Source organism: Prionailurus bengalensis, chromosome B4 (genome assembly GCF_016509475.1).
Source record: "Prionailurus bengalensis isolate Pbe53 chromosome B4, Fcat_Pben_1.1_paternal_pri, whole genome shotgun sequence".
NCBI classification, from domain to species: Eukaryota; Metazoa; Chordata; class Mammalia; order Carnivora; family Felidae; genus Prionailurus; species Prionailurus bengalensis.
Window position 1 is genome coordinate 133,921,790 of NC_057358.1, and position 23,458 is coordinate 133,945,247.

The following is a 23,458-nucleotide window of genomic DNA, read 5'->3' on the forward strand; positions in this document are numbered from 1 at the left end:
GCCCGTGTTGACTTTTATCATTTTATAGACTGTCAGATCAACAAATAAATGCCTATTCCTTTATGAACTGAAGAATCTCTCTATAAAGAAGAAGTTATCAAATGACCATTAACTCAACAAATATTTATTAAATATCCACTATGTGTCAGCATGTGCTAGACAAAAAGGATAAAACACAGTCTCTACCATCATGGAGTTTATAATCTTGGAGCTTAAGAAGACAAAAAAAAAAAAAAAAAGAGAGAGAGAAAGAAAAAAGAGAAGAAAAAAAAAAGTAAGCAAGCCATTAAGCAGAAAACTACAGCTGATCCTTGAACAAGAGCTTGAATTCCATGGGTCCCTTCATACACAGATTTTTTAAATACAGTACAGTATATTTTCTCTCCTTATGTTTTTCTTAGTAACATTTTCTTCTCTCTAGTTTATTGTATGAATACAGTAGTTAAAACATATAACATACAAAATATGTGTTGTCAGCAGTAAGGCTCTATGTTATCAGTAAGACTTCTGGTCAAAGGGCTTTTAAGTCTGGAGGGGGGTCAAAAGTTATACATGGATTTTCAACTGTGCGGGGCTCAGTGCCCCTAACCTACCTGTTGTTCAAGGGGCAACAATAATTATAAATTTCTCTGAGTCATAAAGGAAACAAAGGAAGTGTCTGCGGGTAGAAAATATCTATTTTTTAGATATGGTGGTAAGGAAAGTTGAAAGAACTAAAGTAAAACCAGCTGATGATAATGTAACTGAAGGGGAAAGGGGTACCAAAAAAGTGGTAAGAGCAGTATAGATAAAAGCATGCATTCAATGTAGGTCGTGGGAAGAAACCTGGATTTTATTCTGATTTTTTTTTAATGTTTACTTATGTTTGGGACAGAGAGAGACAGAGTATGAGCAGGGGAGGGGCAGAGAGAGAGGGAGACACAGAATGTGAAGCAGGCTCCAGGCTCCAGCTGTCAGCACAGAGCCTGACGAGGGGCTCAAACTCAGAACTCTGAGATCATGACCTGAGGCGATGTCGAACACTCAACCGAACTGCGCCACCCAGGAGCCCTCGGATTTTATTCTAAATGCAACAGGAAACCACTGGAAGGGAGGGTTTTAGGCAGAGAAGGGATGTGATTCAGTTTATGTTCTTAAGATCATTCCTGTTACTTTGGAGAGAATGGACTGAATGAAGAACTGTAGATGAGTAAAACCAAAACACCAAAATTCTGGCCAGTGGAAATCATCTCTGCAATTCCATTACCAATCTAAAATCTTTTAAATTGCCCTACTCAATCCAGGCTTCACCTACAGTTTGTGGGTTTTTTTTTTTTAAATGTTTATTTATTTTTGAGAGAGAGAGAGAGAGAGAGAGAGAGAGACAGCACAAGTGGGGAGGGGCAGAGAGACAGGAAGACACAGAATCCAAAGCAGCCTCCAGGTTGAGTTGCCCACACAGAGCCCGACGCGGGGCTCGAACTCACGGACCGTGAGATCATGACCTGAGCTGAAGTCAGACGCTTAACCAACTAAGCCACCTAGGCGCCCCAATTTGGGCTTTTGGGTGGGGGGGAAGGGAGGGCGCTTTTTTTTTTTTAAATGCTTACGACCAATGGGTCCTAACCTCTGAGATCTCCGGGAAGCTGAAACAAGCCCAGCCTGGGGGTTAGCATTCTTCTCATTCTCTTATTGCCAAAGTCAGATTCATTTTCATTTACTCACCTCCTATTCCACACAATCAGCTTCTTGACTGAAAGGAAGGGAGTAGGAGACTTCCTTGAATGTTTCAGGCAAAAATAAGCTTTACCAAACATCTGATAAGGAATGCATATAATTGCATAACCTTTCTTCTCATTGCCAACTATGTTTCAGGTGGGGGGAACTCCACTATGAAGGCAATTCTAATTTTCTTGTTCAAATTTGCCAGATCTCAGAAAGCCACCTGAAGCAAATCCACTTAATTCTGCTTTAGAAAAAGTTTTCTCATTCCAAAGTCTGAACAAGAATACATTTCTAGGGGTGCCTCGGTGGATCAGTCGGTTAAGCACCTGACTAACTTAAGTCGGTTTAAGAGTCCGACTCTTGATTTTGGCTCAGCTCATGACCTCACGGTTCATGGGTTTGAGCCCCACGGCAGGCTTGGCACTGATGACGTGGAGCCTACTTGGGATTCTCTCTCCCTCTCTCTCCCTCCCCTTGCCCCCCTCCAAATAAATAAACTAAAATAAAAAGAATACATTTCAAATGGGATTTGTAAGTGATAAGGAAAGAAAAATAAATTCCATTGTCAATCCCCAGGGCATGTGGCTAAGCCATCTTAATGAAAACACTAACAGACTAAGTCATGCACCAAGATATTTTACTCAGTTATTTAAAAGTCAGAATGAAAAAAAAATTAAAAAAAAAAAAAAAAAGGGGCGCCTGGGTGGCGCAGTCGGTTAAGCGTCCGACTTCAGCCAGGTCACGATCTCGCGGTCCGTGAGTTCGAGCCCCGCGTCAGGCTCTGGGCTGATGGCTCGGAGCCTGGAGCCTGTTTCCGATTCTGTGTCTCCCTCTCTCTCTGCCCCTCCCCCATTCATGCTCTGTCTCTCTCTGTCCCAAAAATAAATAAAAAAACGTTGAAAAAAAAAATTTTTTAAAAAAGTCAGAATGGGGGGCACCTGGGTGGCTCAGTCGGTTAAGCATCCGACTTCGGCTCAGGTCACGATCTCACAGTTCATGAGTTCAAGCCCCGCGTCGGGCTCTGTGCTGACAGCTCAGAGCCTGGAGCCTGTTTCAGATTCTGTGTCTCCCTCTCTCTCACCCTCCCCCGTTCATGCTCTGTCTCTCTCTGTCTCAAAAATAAATAAACGTTAAAAAAAAAATTAAAGTAAAATAAAATAAAAGTCAGAATGGAAGAAGTGACAGTACCAACCTCTGTGGAATACCCATGAGATTTCAATTAATCTTGATTAACATCCCTGCAAGATAAGTACATCCCCATTTTTAAAAATTTATTTATTTTGAGAAAGAGAGAGAGCAAGCAAGTGAGCACATGAGCAGGGGAGGGGCAGAAGGAGGGGGAAAGAAAGAGAATCACACCGTCAGCACCAAGCCCAATGTGGGGTTTGAACTCACAAGCCACAAGATCATGACCTGAGTCAAAATCCAAGAGTCGGACGCTTAACCAACTGAGCCACCCAGGTGCCCCAGTACATCCCAATTTTACTGAAGTGGACACAGTCCCAAAGAAGTTGGCACTAGCTCAAGGTCACCCAATGTTAAGTGGCTTCCAGTGGCCCATACACTTTCCATTAAAATAAATGTTTAAAGATCTAAATTACAGAAATTCTCTCACATGACCAGTGTACCAATAAATAAGTTTATACACACGTACATGTGTGCATGTGTTTCATTTGGATACCTAATCATCAACTGTAATATTTTTCAATGGGGAAAGTATTTAGGATTCCTACTTGGAGACAGACAACTGGAAAGCACCTCTGAAGAGATAAGGGAGTTTGTGGCAAGCTATCACAGTTATTTTTTTTTTTTTTAAGATTTTATTTTTAAGTAATCTCTATACCCAACATGGGTCCCACACTCACAACCCCGAGATCAAAAGCTGCATGCTCTACCAACTGAGCCAGCCAGGTGGCCCAGGTTATTTGCTTTTAATGAAGCCAAAGGAGTTCCTCCTTAATGGCAGTATCTACCTTCTTAGGGCTGCAGTGACTGCACTGAGTCCCAACAAAAGCTATAGGGAGGGAAATTCATGCACAAGGACCACTCCCAACTCCAGGAAAGTCTGTAAGTGATTTAGGGTTGGTGACAATGAGCAACATGTATGTACAAAAACAACTATTCCGTCAACAAAAACAAAAGACAGGATATATGAAAGCACTGTTTTAGCTAACAGTGGCTAGCATAAAACAGATACTCAGTAAAAACTAGTTCCTTCTACTCTCTGCTCCAAGTTATTTGTATGCAAAATAATAATATGTGCTGAGTGGAGTGATAACATCTTACTTAGCTGGGCAAATTGGTGAAATGTTCTTTCTCTCAAACCCAGACAGACTGAGTTTGCCTATCTGGTCCGACATTTGCTAAGAACAAGGACACAACCAGCCACTTTTCAGAAGTCAAAAGTCTCAAGGATTATTTTATTTCCTCCATCAATCAGCAGCACAGCAAATGGACAAAAAGGTATCTTCAAAGCAAGTCTTCCCATCCAAGTGAATACAACACAACTCAGCAAAACCACCAAACCAGCATTGCAATCTTCATTAAAATCGGCATTCTTCCACTTCTATGACCACTGAGTGGTCATACACAACCTGGCATATAAAATCATTACTAAACGTCTTTGATTAAAGCAACTATTCTTTCACTAAAGCAACTTATTCTTCAACTATTTCAATAATTTAACTTTTGAAATAAAATGATCTTTTCTTTAAAAAAATTCTTTTCAGGAGCAACCGGCTGGCTCAGTCAGAAGAGCCTGTGACTCTTTATGTTGGGGTTGGGAGTTCAATCAACACATGCACACATGGGGTGCAGAGATTAAAGTAAATAAAATTTTAAAAAAAGAAAAATTTTTTAAAATTTTTCTTAAAAAAAATTCTTTTAAGTCAATTAAAAATTGACTTTAAAAAAATTCTTTTAAGTCAATTCTATCATTTAGATGCTTCTGAGATTCAGACTCTGGGATTAACAAGCTACTGTAATTAATGTTGAGATACTATTAAGTGATAATGGTTGCTGGAGTGAATATAGTTACAACAGTAAGAATCAAATGAAAATTACACAAGGGCCCTTAAGGGTCATCTAACTTAATGTTCTTATTTTACAGAGGGAAAAAAAAAAAAAAACTCAGGCCAGAGAGGTTAGACAACTTGTTCTAATATTATTATATAACTTATAAGTAACAGAATGAGGATCTTTAAACCCCACGCCTCTCTCTAATAATATTAGCCACCACTTATCAGATAATTACAATGTGACAGGTGCTGTACTAAGGGTTTTACATACCTGATCTCATTTAATCTCATCACAATCCTATGAGGAAGGCATTATCAAGGCTTTTACACAGGAAGAAATCAGAATTCAAACCCATGTCTATCTGATGCCAAGTCTTTGATTTTAACCATCAAATTATATCCACATTCCATTCACTCATTCATTCATTCATTCATTCATCAAAATACTCACTAAGGAAATATAACATATCAGGTACCATCTCAGCCTCAGGGATTCTAGTAATGAAAATGGACAAGGTGCCTGCCATTATGGAATTTATGGTAACAAGTAAAAATAGTAATTTAATAAGTACTTCAGGCATGACTGATAATTGCTGTGGAAAAAAAAACAGTCGTGTGATTAATAACTACAATGACAACACTATGCTACCAGTCACACATTAAATCACTAAACATGTAAAAGACTACCACCTCATATACAAAACAAAACAAACAAAAACCAGAAAATAACAAATGTTAGTAAGGATGTGGAGAAATAGGAACCTTTGTGCACTGCTGGTAGGAATGTAAAATAAAAGTAAATTTAATCCTGGGATAGTGGAAAATGACTAAAACAAGATTTTGAACCCATTAAAGATAACAGGTATTTGAAACAGTATATTCTCAACAGCAGATAAACTAGTGTCCTCCTTCTTTAATATGATATTAATTCTAACTTGGGCTTAAAAAGGAACAGTTCTAATCACAGAAATCTGTCAGTGATGGTAATAGATATTTCCAAATTAAAACAAACCACCCAGATTACACACATATGCAATTCCAATACCCACTTTTTTTCTCATTCCTACATTCCTGTTAAGTTTCTCTCAGTCAGTCTCTCTGGCATCTCAGCACAAAGACCTGACGACTGTGCAGGCAAAGGCAGTTCATTAAGTTCTCTTACTGGACTCAGACTGCTTCTGTGGGAACTGCCTCCTCTCAAGTTTCTGGGCTATTATCAGATAGAAGCAACTCTCAATCTCCCTGGCTTCCTTTTCAGGGGAATGTGCCAAGAAAAAAATGGAGGAGAAAAGACCTGGGCCCACAGTTACCTAAAGTACTGTACCTTCATCCGTCAGGGACTCTGTACTGCGTGTTATTCAGCTTCGTGCTAGAATTTACCAATAATCTTATTTATTTCCTAAACCCACTTGGTACAGATCTTACATAAGACACATGGAGAAGACAATAATATCAATTAGGTGCAGCTACTACCCCCAATGAACGATATTAGCAGGAAGAAAAGGTCTTAATGAAAAAAAAAGAAATGTGACATTGAAAAAAAAAACTGGAAGAGTGCACTATAGGGAGAGGGAAGTCTGAAAACAAGTTTGAGGCTGGATGACTCACTGTATTAATCAAGGAGAGTTGTTTTGTAAAGGAGTTAAGCCTGAGGCTAACTTTAAAAATGGGCAAGGACAGGGGCTCAGGCAGCCTCAGTAGGAAGAGCAGGCAATTCTTGATATTGGGGCTGTGAGCTTGAGCCCCACATTGGGTGTAGAGATTACTTAAATAAATAAATGTAACAAAAAAATTCCAACCACCATTAAAAAAAAAAAAAAATGGGCAAGGACCCAGTTTGGGGAATTAGGAGGAAGGCGGCTGTTCAGAGAATTCAGGGCAGCCTGATCAAAGTCAAGAAGGTAACAATTATCAGTACAGAATGATGACCAGGGCTTTTTAAAGTTCTGATTGAAAAAATCATGTAATAATTCTGCTTGGTGACCTATAAAAAGTGTACATAATCCAGTTTGATGAAGACAGCATACAACTACAGACTAACCACAAGACCAAGAAGCAATTTGGTTCTAGCAACCAAATTAAAGTTAGGCCACTCATCCTTCATAGACTCTAATCAGAAAGGAAGAAATCAGCCATTTCTATAGCTATACCAGAATGATATTCTGAAATGTTTTGCTTCCTCTCATTTGAGAAGTTATAATGAACAGAGTCTATTATTAAGCCTATGCTATTTTCCACAGAAAGCAGTGTAAATGAACTAGACAAAGAAATAGTAGCTAAAACAGATTCTAAGTAAGAAGAGCTTATCTAGCCTTTGTTTTTTAAATTGAATGTTAATTTCACACATATAATCAACAGACATTTGTGTAATTCTTCCCAGTTAGCAATTACTTTATTTAGGCAGGATTTTATATACGGTAGATACTCAGCAACTATTTGAATGAATGAATAACCTCATTTATACTCAAGGTACTACTGCCAGGAGAAGCCAAACAAATTAACTCTGTAAAATGACTGAAGCTGGAAAACTGCAGGAGAGTGAAGAATGAAGTATTTTCTTGCAATGGTGATGCAAGAAGGCACATTAGTCATCCACCTGCTCATTCAACAGAAATTTGAAGACCATTACGGACCAGGCATTTTTGTAGCGTGCACATGTGTGGGGGTATAGATCAGCTGTTAGATACTGGCTGACCGCAACCAAATTTGGCCTACAAACACCTTTTGTTTAGTCCACAGAGCACTGACCACACAGTATTTTTTTTTTTAATCAACTTTGAGGTATAATTTACTTACAATAAAATGCACCCATTTTAAGTGTACAGTTCCAATGAGTTCAACTAATTCTAACAAATGCACATTCTCATGTAATCACCACTTCCAATCAAGAAAACACTCCCATCATGCCTCATGTCCTTTTGCAGTCTTCCTCCTCCCCCTCCACCCCAGCCACAAACAACCACTGATCTAACTTCTATTACTATAAGTTAGTTTTGCCTATTCTAGAACTTCAATATAAATGAAACCATAGAGGCGACTGGATGGCTTGGTTGGTTGAGTGTCCATATCTTGATTTCAGCTCAGGTCATGATCCCAGGGTCTTGGGATTGAGTCACATGTCGGGCTGAGCATGGAGCCTGTTTAAGATTCATTCTCTCTCTCTCTCCCCCCGCTCCCTCTGCCCCTCTCCCCAGCTTGCATGCTCTCTCTGTCTAAAATGAATGATTGAATGAATAAAAGAATGAATAAAACCATAAAGTAAGTTCTCCTTTGTTTCTTACTTCTTTCAACAGAGTTTTCAAGATTCATTCACATTGCTGCATGTATCTATAATTCACTGTTTATCCACGGTTTGTTTACCTATTCACCTGTTGATAGTATTTGAGTGGTTTCCAATTTTTGGCCATTATAAATGAAACTGCTATGAACATTCACGTGGTCTTTCTGGGAATATATGTTTTCATTTCTCTTAGATAATAAATACCAAGGTGCAGGACAAGGTTGCATGATAAGTATGTATTTAACTTTAAAGAAACTGACCATTTGTTTTCAAAAGTGCGATATTTCACACTCCCACCACCAACATACATGAATTCCAGTTGTTTCACATCCTCATCAATCTTGGACTTTTCCATATTTTTTAATTTTATATATTCTACTGGGCACGAAATGGTATGTGATATAGTTTTAATTTGTATTTCCCTGGTGACTAATGTTGAAAATCTTCTCTTATGCTTTTGGACATTCAAATACGTTTTTGTCTTCGAAGTGTCTATTCAAAGCTTTTGTTCATTTTTAATTGGGCCATTTGTCATATTATTTTTAAAGATTTTCATATATTCTAAATATGAGTCCTTTGATAAATCTATAGATATCTACACATATATGAAATTACACATACGCACATGTATATGTATATAGAGTGTGTGTGTGTGTGTGTGTGTGTGTGTGTGTATAAATATTTCCTCCCAGTCTGGCTTACCTTTTCATTTTCTTACAGTATCTTCTAAAGAACAGAAGGTTTTCCTTTTGATAGATCTGATTTGTCATTTTTTTCTTCTATGGTTAGTGTTTTTGTTTCCTAAAAAATCTTTGCCTATCCCAAGGTCATAAATATTTTCTTATAATTTTTTCTATAAATTTTACAGTTTTGTATGTTTAGCTCTATGAGCCCTTTCAAATTAATTTTTTCTGTACAGTGTGAGTTAGGTATTGACATTCATTTCTTTAAACACAAATATCCCAATTGTTCCAGCAACATTTGTTGAAAACTACTCTTCCCTCTATTGAATTACATTTAACCCTTTGTTAAAAAATCAATTGATGATACATCTATTTCAGCATTCCCTATTGTGCTCCAATGATCCATATTTGTGTTTTTACACTAATACCACACAGTCTTGACTACTCTAGCTTTACGTTTTCTTGAAATCGGGTAATTTTATTCCTCCAAGTTTGTTCTTCCACCTCTAAATTATTTTAGCTATTCTAGGGGCACCTGGCTGGCTCAGTTGGAAGAGCATACAACTCCTGACCTCGGCGTTGTGAGTTCGAGCCCCATGTTGGATATAGAGCTAACTTAAATAAACAAAACTCTAAATTATTTTGGCTATTTCAGATCCTTTACATTTCCATGTAAAAAAAAATGTATATTTCCATGTAAATTTTACATTCAGCATGTCAATTTCTACAAAAAAGGAAAATAAGGACTGCCCTCAATTAAGGAGAAAGGTGGCTTTCTTGTATGTGGAGGTCTCTCTGACAAGGAGACATCTGAGTAAAGATATGAAAAAAGTGAGGAAGTAAATCATGTGAAGACTTAGGGAAAGAGTATACCAGGTGGAGAAAACAACAAGCACAAAGACCTGGTATGACCCAGGAACAGCAAAGAATCCAGTGGGATTGCAGCGGAGTAAGCAATGGGGACCATGGAAGATCATGAAACTGACTCTGGAAAGCAGATCATAAGATCTATAATCTATGTGGAGAGCAGATCACAAGAAAGCAGAGCAGAAATGGGGGTTCAGATCAAAGGAAGCTACTACAGCAATAATCCAGGCAAGAAATAATAATGATTATGTGGTGGTCAGTTGTATGGGTCAACTTGATTAGGCCACAGTCACCAGTTATTCAAACACTAAGTGCTGCTGTGAAGCTATTTTGTAGATGTGATTAATATTCATAATCAGTTGCCTTTAAGTAAAGCAGATTGTCCTAGATAATCTAGGTAGGCCTGATTCAATCAGTTCAAAAGCCTTAAGAACAAGGGCACATGAGTGGTTTGGTCAGTTAAGCGTCCCGACTTTGGCTCAAGTTATGATCTCACAGCTCATGAATTGAAGCCCCAAGTCGGGCTCTTTGCTGACCGTTTGTAGCCTGCTTGGAATTCCCTCTCTCCCTCTCTCTCTCTCTGCCCCTCCCCTGCTCACACTCTCTCTCAAAAATAAACATTTAAAAAAATAAAATAAAAAGCTTTAAAAGCAGAACTGACATTTCCCAGAAAAAGAAATTCTACCTGTGGATAACAACTTCAGCTCAAGAGAGCCTAGCCTATGGATATCATACTTACTTAGCTAGCCCCTGCATCATATAAGGAATAAATCCTTACAATAAATCTCTTTATGTAGGTCTCCTGATTTTATTTCTCTGGTTGAACCCTGATAGAGATTTTGGCATCTAGAAGTGGAGTGTTCAGTGTAAATACTTAGAAATGTGGAAGTGGCTCTGAATCTACATCAAACTAAAAAGCTTCTGCCACAACAAAGGAAACCATCAACAAAATGAAAAGGCAACCTACATGGGGCGCCTGGGTGGCGCAGTCGGTTAAGCATCCGACTTCAGCCAGGTCACGATCTCGCGGTCCGTGAGTTCGAGCCCCGCGTCAGGCTCTGGGCTGATGGCTCAGAGCCTGGAGCCTGTTTCCGATTCTGTGTCTCCCTCTCTCTCTGCCCCTCCCCTGTTCATGCTCTGTCTCTCTCTGTCCCAAAAATAAATAAATGTTGGAAAAAAAAAAAAATTAAAAAAAAAAAAAAGAAGAAAAGGCAACCTACAGAATGGTGGAAAATGTTTGCAAATCATGCAGCTGATAAGGGGCTAATATCAAAAATATATTTTTAAAAAACTCATACAACTCAATAGCAAAAAAAAAAAACAGTCTAATTAAAAAATAGGCAGAGGGGGGCGCCTGGGTGGCGCAGTCGGTTAGGCGTCCGACTTCAGCCAGGTCACGATCTCGCGGTCCGTGAGTTCGAGCCCCGCGTCGGGCTCTGGGCTGATGGCTCAGAGCCTGGAGCCTGTTTCCGATTCTGTGTCTCCCTCTCTCTCTGCCCCTCCCCCGTTCATGCTCTGTCTCTCTCTGTCCCGAAAATAAATAAACGTTGGAAAAAAAAAAAAATAGGCAGAGGATCTGAACATTTTTCCAGAGAAGACAGAAAGATGCTCAACATCACTCATCATCAGGGAAGTGCAAATCAAAACCACAATATCACCTCACACCTGCTAGAATGGCTATTATCAAAAAGATAAGAAATAACAAGTGTTGGGGAGGATCTGAAGAAAAGGGAACCCTTATGCACTGTTGGTAGGAATGTAAATTTGTGCAACCATGATAGAAAATGGTATGGAAGTTCCTCAAAAAATTAAAAATAGCACACCTGGAGGCTTGGGTAGCTCAGTTAGTTGGGCAGCCAACTCATGATTTCGGCTCAGCTCATGATCTTGCTGTTCAAGAGTTCAAGCCCTGCGTCAAACTCCGCGCTGACAGTACAGAGCCTGCTTGGGATTCTCTCTCTCTCCCTCTCTGCCACTCCCCTACTCACACACGCAAGCACATGCAGCACACTCTCTCCCCTCCTCTCTCTCTCAAAAAGTAAATAAATGGACTTAAAAAATAAACTGCACTACTATATGATCTAGTAATTCCACTTCTTGTTATTTATCCAAAGAAAACAAAAACACTAATTCGAAAAGATGTATGCACCCCCATGTTCACTGCATCATTATTTACAATAGCCAGAGATGAAAACTACCTAAGTATCCACTAAGGGATGAATGCATAAAGAAAATGTGGTGTATATATAATATTATTCAGCCATAAAAAAGAATGAAACCTTGCCATTTGCAACAACATGAATGGACTTCAAGGGCATTACACTAAGTGAAATAAGAAAAAAGAGAAATATATGATCTCACCTGTACGTGAAATTAAAAAAAAAAACTGAGCTCACAGACACAGACAAGATTAGTGGTTACCACAGGTTCAGGCGGGGGAGTGCTGCGAAATAGGCGAAGGGGGTCTAAAGGTACAAATTTCCAGTTATAAAATAAGTAAGTCATGGGGCACCTGGGTGACGCAGTCAGTTAAGCGCCCGATTTCGGCTCAGGTCATGATCTCAAGGTTTGTGAGTTGGAGCCCCCTGTCAGGCTCTGTGCTGACAGCTCAGAGCCTGGAGCCTGCTTTGGATTCTGTGTCTCCCTCTCTCCCTGTCCCTCCCCTGCTCGCGCTCTCTCTCTCTCAAAAATAAATAAACATTAACAAATTAAAAAAAAAAAAAAAAAAAAGGAAAAAGAAAAAGAAAACTCCTAGAGCTGAGCCATGAGCCCACAAGCCAAAGCCACAGGCCCAGAGCAGGAATCTCAAGCCACATAGGATTACTCCCGGGCTTTGAAAACTAATGACATTTTCCCTGCCAGGTCTTAAAATTGCTTGGGACCAGTGACACACCTATTCCCTGCATTTTCTCCTTTTTGAAATAGGAATGTCTATGTCTGTCCCATCACTGTATTTTGAGAACATATAACTTGTTTTCTTGTTTCACAGGGCCACAGATGGAAAGAGTTTTGCACCAAGATGGATCATACCCAGAGTCTCACCTATACCTAATCTAGAGGATTTATATGATGAGATTTTGTACTTTTAAGCTAATGTTATGTAGATGAGATCTTAACTTGAGTTGATGTTGCAATGGGTTAAGACTGTTGGGAATGTTGGAATGGGGTAAATGTACTTTGCATGCGGGACAGATGTGAATCTTTGGGGGCCAAAGAACAGACTGGTAGACTGAAAAATGGCACCCTAAAGATACCCACATTTTCGGGGCACCTGGGTGGCTCAGTTGGTTAAGCGTCCGACTCTTGATTTCGGCTCAGGTCATGATCTCATGTTCCAAGAGATGGAGCCCCACAGTGGGCTCTGCGTGGACAGCGAGAAACCTGCTTGGGATTCACTCTCTCCCTCTCTCTCTCTCTGCCCCTCCTCCACTCCCCCACTCTCAAAATAAAAAAAATAAATGAACTTAAAAAAAAAAGATACCCACATTTTCTACATCCTAGACCCTGGAACTTGTGATTGTTACCTTAAAAGGCCAATAATAACAACAATAATAATAATAATAAAGCTGGGGGAATCTTTGCAGATGTGATTAAGGATCTTGAGATGGGGAGATTATCCTGGATTATCTGAGTGAGCCCTAAATGCAATCACATGTCTTTATAAAAGGGAGGCAGAGAGATTTGACAAACAGAGAGGTGAAAGAGATGTGCACAGAGATCTGAAGATGCTGCCGTTGAAGACTGAAGTGATCCTGCCACAAACCAAGCAATGCCAGCAGCCACCTGAAACCAGAAGAGGCAAGGAACTTACTCTCCCCCGAAGCTTCCAAAAGGAGTGCAGCCCTGCTGCTGACACCGTGATTTTGACCCAGTGAAACTGATTTCACACATCTGGCCTTCAGGACTATAAGTGAATAAATATAGGCTGTTTTAAGTCACCAAGTTGGTGGTAATTTGTTACAGTAGCTAGCCACAGGAACCTAAACTAATCAGTTGGGTTGGACAAGGATAATTATGACGGAGGCAGTGAGAAATGATCAGATACAGATATATTTACAAAAGAGAGCTAACAGGATTCGCTGATGGACTGGATATGAAGTGGGAAAGAAAGAGAAGATGATGACATCAAGGTTCTTGCCTGAATTACTATAAGAATTTCTAGAGCAAGGATCCTCAAAACTTAACCTGCATGAGTCTCTACTTCTTCTAGTCACTTCTTTGTTTTGTTTTGAAAAAGTGTAGTAGGTTTTCCTACTGTTTGGAGATAGTAGTGATGAGTTTGGAGTTGAATGCACCTGTTTTCAACTCTGGCTCTACTGTTCACTGGCTGTGCGATCTTGGACAAGGGAATTAATCTTTCCAAATCTCTAGTACATTTTACTAAGTACGTTTTACTAAGCTAAGGACAACCCACTGGTTCATCAACATACAAGCCAGGGGTGGCCTCGCCAAAAACTGTTTTGGTAGAATCTGGGGCTGGACATCAGATTAGAAAAGGTTAGAAATCCCAGAGTACTATGATTTTAAAATATTATAACTTACTTTGAATATTGTTATGCTCTCTTTCTGGCTGTTATTCATCTGTTCATTGCCTTCCCCTTTACCTAGCTCCAGTCATTAATGGACCAAGAATCAAGTAAAAAGCTGAGTAATTCTCAAGTGTAAGTTCAGGACACTGTCATTTAAGGAAGGACAGGGTAAGGAGAAGGGGTGAGTCACTTTCATTCATTCAACAAGTATTTATTGAGCATCTATTATATGCCACGCCAAGCACTACACTGAATGCTGGGAAAATAGCAATGAAGAGACACACATGGCCCCTGTCCTCACAAAGCTTATGAGAAGAAAAACATAAACAATTACACAATTATTTTGCTGCAATTGTAGCCACTGCTACAAAAGAAAACTTCTGGGTGTTAGGAAAATTAACATGCATAGAATGCCTACTATGTGCTAAATGCTTTACATGTAACTTATTTACCTCTCACGGCTATCCTATGAGGAAATAGAGATTTGGAAAGATTAATTCCCTTGTCCAAGATCACACAGCCAGTGAACAGTAGAGCCAGAATTGAAAACAGGTGCATTCAACTCCAAACTCATCACTACTATCTCCAAACAGTAGGAAAACCTACTACACTTTTTCAAAACAAAACAAAGAAGTGACTAGAAGAAGTAGAGACTCATGCAGGTTAAGTTTTGAGGATCCTTGCTCTAGAAAGAGCTTTCTAAGTTCATGTGATGAAGGTGAATTTTGGAAGGTATTCAAAAATCCCTTAACACTCTCCAAATAGAACAAAAGGTTACACTATAATTAACTCAGTTTTATTTAGGCACCCAACAGGTTATTAAACATGTTGAAAATAAAATGTCATGAATACCTTATCCAAATTGTACAGGTCATGCCCAGTTTTATACAAATTGTTTCTGCAGGCTCACCTTCAGAATCAGCTTTCAGGTAAAAGTGAAAGGGGGAAAAAAACAAAATTGAAATGAAATGAAATGAAATGAAATGAAATGAAATGAAATGAAATGAAATGAAATGAAATGAAATGAAATACGATCATGCTACAGAGTGACTGCTTTAGGAAATGACTAGCTGTTTCACTCAATGTATACAAAGATTCATGACAGATATTACACAAATGAGCAATAACCACCCCATGATGTTCTACTGCGTAAAGGAAAGCTTCAAATTTATTTAATTTCAAATTAAATCACTAACCTATGATCTCATTGTATTCTTGGTGGCTCCCTATTCTCATCATTCCAGGACTCCCAGATCCTCCCTTGCAAAAAAACAAACAAAAAAATCTAAACAGAAAAGAAATATCAACAAGAATGTGAAATGATCCACTGAATCTACAAAATATAGAATTTAAAATAGGACCACATCTTTGCCTCCCATGCCCCCTTAGGGCATTAACCTGGAATATTAGAATTAAAGAGTGAAAGGCTTCTGAATGAAAGCTTTAGTTCAACTGATTTTCCGTAAAAAGTGATTATCACATGTATCAGAGATATAAAAGAACATTGTCCTTACCCTTCATTTCTAAATTGTTTTGAAAGCCAAGAAAACATATACAAGGCAAATTTTAAAAGACTACTTTAGAGGCACCTGGGTGGCTCGGTCAGTTGGTCAGTTGAGCAGCCAACTCTTGATTTCAGCTCAGGTCATGATCTCATGGTCGTGAGATCAAGCCCCATGTCAAGCTTCAAGCTACATGTGGAGCCTGCTTAAGATTCTCTCTCTCTCTCTCTCTCTCTCTCTCTCTCTCTCTCTCTCTCTGCCACTCTGCCTAGCTCGCCTGCTCTCTCTCAAAAAAAAAAAAAAAAAAAACAAAATCAAAATAAAAAGACTACTTTAAAGACATTCATCCCATAGAGGCACCTGACTGGCTCAGTTGGTAGAGCGTGCAACTCTTTATCTTGGGGTTGTGAGTTCGAGCCCCACAATGGGCAAAGAATTTACTTAATAAAATAAATAAATAAAAATAATCTTACCCCCCAAAATACATCCATCATGTAACAAAATATAAAGTCAACAATAAAGCCAGTTTCACCATGAAACCAATAACACCACTCTCATACCAAAATGCAACATGGTGTGTTCTAAAATATGAGGAGAGGACAACTTTCCAAGTTCCTGTAAATTTTGTGGTAGTGGAAATATGTACAGATTAACCACGATTAAGGGACTCTGGCATCACTTATGCCATTTACAGTTACAAAGATAACTGAAACACTGACAAAATATGTTTAAAATTTGGACACTATAGTATGCCCTTATTTAGTATTTATTGAGCAATTTAGGATGTGAAATCACTAGTATAGCTTTCTATTTCAGGAATGGCAACAAGATACATATAAGGAATACTGCAAAGAATACTTTGAATGCTACAACACCTTGATTGCTACCATAAAGAATTCTCAGTATACTAACATTTTCACAAACTATGCAAGTGAACAGGAACAGACATTTACTACAGGCAAAGTTAGGCACTTCACACACATTATCGTAGGGAGTTAGCACTTTTAATTCAAAGACAGAACTGGGGGGACACCTGGCTGGCTCAGCCAGTACAGCATGTGACTCTTGATCTCAGGGTCGAGAGTTCAAGCCTCACACTGGGCGTGGAGCCTACTTTAAAAAAAAAAAAAAAAAAAAAAAAAAAAAAAAAAAAGACCTTGGTTCAAACCCTGATTGCTATCTTCCTAAATTAGTGAATCTCTCCAAGCTTCTCTTTCTTCATCTACAAAATGGTGCTACTACTTACTTTACAGAGCTGGTGTGAGAATTAATGAGGTAGCACAACAATGATGCCACTATGACTCCGTAATCCTTATTAATAACCTCATGTTGTAAGAATCATTAACCCCATTTTACAGATGAAAAAACTGGTCACAAGAAAGTTAAGTAGTAAGCCTATGGTTACAAAGCTGATAATTGTCAGTACCCAGCTCTGTTCATGCCCTTAAACTTGACATGTTACTTCACTAATTATTTTACTCTCTGATACTCTGATACTTTAAATTTTGATACCAGAACAAAAGGTTTTCAAAAAAATCAAAATCCCTCATAATTCCCAGTTACAATTTTAGAGGTCAAAGACCTGTAAGTAGCCCACCTATAAGAGGATACATCCCAGATTTCAAGTTGAGCTTTCCAAATTACTTGTAACTAACACTCACTTAAGGAATGATTTCTAAAAGCATATGAATGAAAGTGACTAGGGAAGCAAATGAACCAGATACACCACAAAACTAAAAATATGGTATCTGAAGAAAAGAAATTTTCACAATGCTCAGTCTTGCAAAGATTCTGCAGATCTTCTCTTACGACTATGTGGCCGGCCTTAAACACGGGGTGAAGAACTGGCCCAGGCTCAGCCACGAGATTCTTGTGGAACCTCAAACCACTTAATTTCTCAGTGCCTCTGTTCAACTAAACAATGAGAGTTGGACTGCAGTCTCTGAACCGCAGAACTAAAGGCCACTTAGGCAATTAGCTCCACCCAAGGCACCCTGGCAGATCACCCAATTCCTGCTTTAGCACCTACAGAGACACGGAGTTCGATGAGCTCCCGTCTTCAAAGAAGTGATACAGTATTAAGAATCTCTGCAGGTTCTTCTGCGACCCAGTCACAAAAGTGCTCACTCTGCTATTATTATGGGTCCTGGTTCCACTTCTAAGCTCTTTTTAAGCATATGCACCTCTAAGTACTGCTTCTGACTAAACCCACTCTGCAGATGGAAGGCCCAGTAATTCAAAGACCGACAATGAGAATACAAGTTACCCCTAACAGGCAAACTGTGCACCTCCTGAGGTACCTCCAGAGGTACTGTTGTCACTGTGTGTAACTCTAATTGTGAAATAAAAACTAGGTAAACATAAGTACTTGAACTGGAAAATCTGACGCGGAGCAGCAATGACTGACATTTCAATGCTTCTATCTGAACATTCACATCATTCTACACTCATTCATCTCTGACTCCAACCTCATTCATCCATGGTCAGTTCTATGCTACGGCCTAAAATTAACGATGATGATGATGGTGGTGCATGAAAAGCTGTGCCAAGGACTTGGCATATGTTTAACTTGTTTAATCTTTACAGTAGCCATATAAAGCAGCCACCATCATCACCCCCATTTTATAGTTAGTGAGTTACTAAGAAGACTTCGTAAGAGTATTACAGTCACACACCCAAGGTCACACAACCAGCAAGTGGTAGAGGCAGGATTGCAACCCAGGAAGTCTGGCTCCAGCATCTATGCCACGAGACTGTGCTGTCTATCTATGCTTGTCTATCAATCTGACAAGTTACTGTTCTCTTCAATATCAGAAAAATTACTCCACCCTCAATTTACACACAGAGATGAAGTGTTTGTCCTTAGTGCCGGCCTAGACTCCTTACATTTCATATGGCCCTAATTCAGTGTCCACTTCCACATATTAGCCTACCATGTTGAAGGCACACAGTGAGCACCCAATTAAGATTTCTGAAAATCTGTTACAAGAATTAAATCTTTCCCTCCTCTGAATCCTTGCCTCCCCTCCCCCAGCACTTTGTACCTTCTTCCAACACTTTTTCTGTTCTATGAGGTAGCCAGCCTCCAAGATGGCCCCTAAAGATCTTTACCTCCTGGTATTCATGTCCATGTGTCATCCCTTCCCACAATGTGTGACCAAAAGAAAACGGGAGAAATGACAGTATGTGACTTCTAAAGCTAGGTCATAAAAGACAGTGCAATTAAAAAAATAAAAAATAAATAAATAAAAGGCAGTGCAGCTTGGTCTCCTGATTGCTTGCTCTGGGGGAAGCCAGATGCCATGCCATGAGGGCATTCAAGTAGCTCTGTGGAGAGGCCCACAGGGAGAAGAGCTGAGATCTCCCACCAACAGCCTACACCAACTTGTCAGCAATCTGAGTAGCCACCTTAGAAGAGGACCCACCAGCTTCAGTCAAGCCTTCAGAGGACTATAACCCAGACGACCTATTAATGCAATCTCCTGAAAAGACCCTGAGCCTGAACCACTCCCCAAGCTGCTCCCAAATTCCTGACTCAAAGAAACTATGAGAAAGAACGTTTATTGTTAAACACTAACTTTGGGGGTAAGACATTACACAATAGATACCTAACATACCTAGTCTCTAAAACTATAATTTCCTTAAGAGCAGACACTGTTTCCCTGATTCTCAAAACTCATTAAGGCCATAGAAATAAACAGTGCCTATGGGGTGCTGGGGTGGCCCAGTCAGTTTAGTGTCCGACTCTTGATTTTCAGCTCAGGTCATGATCCCAGGGTCGTGGGATCAAGCCCCATGTCCGGCTCCATGCTGAACATGGAGTCTACTTAACATTCTATCTCTCCCTCTACACCTCTCCCTAGACAGAGCGGTGCACTCTCTCTAAAAATAAAGAAATAAAGAAATAAACACTGCCTATATTTGAATTGTGTCAGTGGGTCATTCCCTTTGTTCAATGTTCCTTTTCTTCCAAAGTATAACCGTTTATAAACTACCTATATGTCTATACCACTTCATCTGTAATCTATCAATGTCCTCCCTCTTCTTTCAAAGACCTTCTGAAATATAACCTCCTGACCAAAGTTTTTTCTCAACAGATGAAAATGTTCCTATGTCAATTTTAACTATCAACCCTAGCATTTACATAAACACACTATAAGTATATATTTGTCTACATTCATCTTTTACTCAACAAATATTAACTGAGCATCTACTATGTCCCAAGAATTGCTCCTGAAGCTGAGAATAAAAGATACAAATTGCCTTTGTGGAGCTTATAGTCAATAGTAGTCTCTCTAAATATGACTTCAAAATTCTAATTTCCCCTTTCATAAAAATTATTCAAAACTATTTTACCTTTCATTGTCTATTTAATTGGCCACTCATCTGCACATCCTTTTCTTTATACACTTAAATATGTAAGCTACAGTCTCAAGAAAAGTCCATACCTGGTTAACAGCTTTGTTAAGTGCCCCATACAGAATCTGTAGGTCATGGCTTCCACTGAATGTTTCCATGAACCACACTTTTGAGCAAATGCCATCACACTTATAAACATAAAATAACTACCATTTGATAGCTTTTGTTAAACAAGTTTTAGAAACTTTAAATCAAATAAGAACATTTATTTTACAGAAAGTAATTTGTAATTGATGTAGTAAAATAACATATGTAGCTGGAACTTTCTCATCTCACTTCTATTTATCTCTACAGAGTGTGAAAAGGGAAAGAGCATCCATACTTTTAAGAAAGAAATTCAAGTCCAGGCTCTGTCACTAACTGTGTAACCTCAGACAAATTATTTAACTAACTGAGCCTCAGTTTTCCTATCTTAAAGTGGAGGTAAAATCTACTTCATAGGGTTGCTGTAAGAAGTGAGTGGTAACATTAAAAGCCTAGCATTATTAACCCCTATTACATAGTGAGCATCAAGAAATGTCGCTTTCCGGGGCGCCTGGGTGGCGCAGTCGGTTAAGCGTCCGACTTCAGCCAGGTCACGATCTCGCGGTCCGGGAGTTCGAGCCCCGCGTCGGGCTCTGGGCTGATGGCTCGGAGCCTGGAGCCTGTTTCTGATTCTGTGTCTCCCTCTCTCTCTGCCCCTCCCCCGTTCATGCTCTGTCTCTCTCTGTCCCAAAAATAAATAAACGTTGAAAAAAAAAAAAAAAAAAAAAAAGAAATGTCGCATTCCTTCCCCTTCCCTACGGCTTATACTAGGCTATACCAGTCAGAAGATTCATCAGGAAATCTTTCCAAGCTCAGCTACTTGGAATGATCTTCCTCTCCTTCATCTGGTGAGCTGAGATTCAGCCCAAATGCCATCTTCTCTTTGAGGTCCAAAAGAGAAGCTCTCTTGACCCTCCTATACATGTAGTCTGGAGTTTATTTCAATGTGTCACGACTGTCACTTTCTGCCTCTCACACTAGACTGTGAGCTCCTATGACCAGGGACCATATCTCACTTATCTCGATTATGTTGGCTTTTAGAAAAACACCTGGCCCGTTACAGACAAGGAACAAGTTTACTGAATGAGTGAATGAATGAATGAATGAATGAAGTCATTACTTAAGTAGTACCCAAAATTAGTACTGAGTGATTCCAAACTTTCTGGTTTTGCCCTTTATGGGCTGGGATGCTGTTTCATACTTCTTTTAAATGCCTTCCTCATAGCACTCAGCAGGGTACTTAAGGATGTGGAAAGTCTGCAGTAAATACTTCTGGATTACGGGATACATATTACTCTTCCATCTCATGATTTTACTCTAAATAAAAAACTTATCCAAAGAGATGTGACTTTTGGAAGCCTTTCTAAACAGGGTCTCTTCTTAACCGTTACTGGCAAAGACGTGAAGCAGTGCTAGAAGGGACTATAGTCAGTGTTTTTTTGCATGTGTTTTCGAAAAAAGCAATAATGGTTTGCCTCTAGTTTAGTTTCACTAAGAAACTATCGTAAAGCCCTTTGATTCACTATGAAAAATGGAAACGACGTTAGGCAAAACTTCATTAAATCACTTTCAGCCAAGGGTTCCCCACCCTGTAGTCGTGGGGCTCTGTGCCAGCTGGCTGTACCACCTCACTCCTGGGAGGTGGCTGCTTTTCAACAGTAAAACGGCTTAAGTGAAATCTGGAGTTTTGGGGGTCCTCTAATGCAAAACACGTGAATTTAACTTTTTATTGAAAATAACGATTACGTTACAGGCTTTGACATCAGGTAGAAAAGATCCTGAAAAGATCTCAAAAGCTGGCAACCTGCACACTTCGGACTTCTCATGGATTTTAAAGTATGTAAAAACACATGAAGCTGGGTGTAATTTCATTATTACATTTAAGTGACATCTTTCACGTTCCTGTATACACATACCTCATGCCAAATACAGCTGGTAAAGACTCAAGTGTCTGCCAAACTGCCTTTTCGTTATGCTCTATAATAGCAAGAAAAAAGATAAATCCTGACAAAGCCAAGCTGGGCTGGTGCTTCAATACAAACTGATCCACCAGTCGTTCTCAATTTACAACGACCCCATGTAATAGGTATTACGCCCCTTTTCCTAATGAGGAAACTGACGCCCGAGATTACACAGCTAGGAAACGGCAGGTTTGAGAATCCGACCTGAAAGCGCCAGCGCCAGCCCCAGCCACGACAGAGTATCAATGCGTTCTTCCGGCACCGGCCAGGGTGGGAGGTGTAATCAAAGCGTCCTGCCAGACACTTTCTTAGAGGGTAAAGTTCTTGGCCGTCAAGTTTCAAATCCACCAGGGCCCTTACACCTGGCGGCATTCAGGTTGCTGACACAGGCATCAACAAATCCAGGTAAGCCTCCCTGGCCTGGGAATCCTGGGGCTGCACATGGATCCTGAGGGTCTGCACAGATCCCGGGGAAAGTGTGCGACAGAGGGTCCCTGCAGTCAAAACACACCCGGGGTGCAGCAGGTGCCGGACCCCCGGACCCCCGACCCGCGCTGCCCGGCCAGGCGGTTCACAGGTGCACGGCCCCGCCCCGCCCGCCTTGGCTAGACGACCCTGGCCCGGAAGGGAGAGGCGAGGGGACCAGCGGCGGGTTAGGGGACCGGGCTGCGAGGCCCGCCCAGGCCAACCCCGAGGGCGCGCGGCGGGGTCGCCAGGAGAAAGGATGCTCGGGGCGGGGCTGGTGGGGGAGGGGGTCCCCTGCCCGGACTCTCACTCACCGCCTCGCGCTCCTCCCAGCCCGGGCTCGGCGGCGGTCCCCCTCCGGCTCCCACCGCGCTCTTCCCCTCCCGAGGCTCAACGTCTAGCCGGGGCGCACGGAGCTGGGGAGAAGTCTGCGCGAGCGGAGGGCTGTGGCGAGCGGAGCCGAAGGGGTGAGGAGGATGGAACGGTCGCTCTCGCAGCCGCCTCGGACACCACAGACACGGCCGCCGCCGGCTCTTCTCAGCCACGGAAGCTGCGGGCCCTCCCACCACACCCGCCTCCCGCCTCCCACACTGCCTGCTGGAAAAGTGACAGCTGTGCTGGCCAATCAGAGGCTTTGTGGAGGCTGGGACCAGGGGACTAAAGGGAGGGCGGGAAGGGAGGGGTATGAAGGAGGTGAGGACGGCGGCGGGACTTCCTGTGACTGACGGCCAGGCGTAGCCAATGGGAAACGAGAAGATGACCTCATCGCCGAGGGAAGTCTGGAACTGGCCGAGCTGCGGCGAGGAGGTGGGAGGAGGTCGGCGACGAGCCGGAGGCGGGGCGCTGGGGCCTTAAAGAGGCCGAAGCCCATTGGCCACTCTGTCGAGAGAAGGGCGGCGGATCGGCTGGACCTCGCCAAGTTGCCAAGGGGTCAATGCCGTGAGCTCTTAACTGCATTAATCCTCCTGACCCGTCTCGATCCTTCTAGGGGGCTAAAGGGTCCGCCG

The 23,458-nt window shown here is 40.9% G+C and overlaps 1 protein-coding gene across 4 annotated transcripts in view; it reads right to left on the bottom strand.

Moving 5' to 3' along the window:
- MRTFA (myocardin related transcription factor A) overlaps positions 1-23,025 on the bottom strand; it is a 215,355-nt gene extending 192,330 nt beyond the window's left edge. The window contains exon 1 of one of the 4 annotated variants that reach the window (XM_043562685.1): positions 22,766-23,025. The gene's annotated coding sequence lies outside the window, so the exon portion shown is untranslated. Of the gene's footprint in view, positions 1-22,190; positions 22,527-22,765 lie in introns of those variants that run through there. The other 3 variants (XM_043562686.1, XM_043562684.1, XM_043562683.1) reach the window with 3 other exon arrangements.
- Between the last annotated feature and the right edge of the window lie 433 nt (positions 23,026-23,458).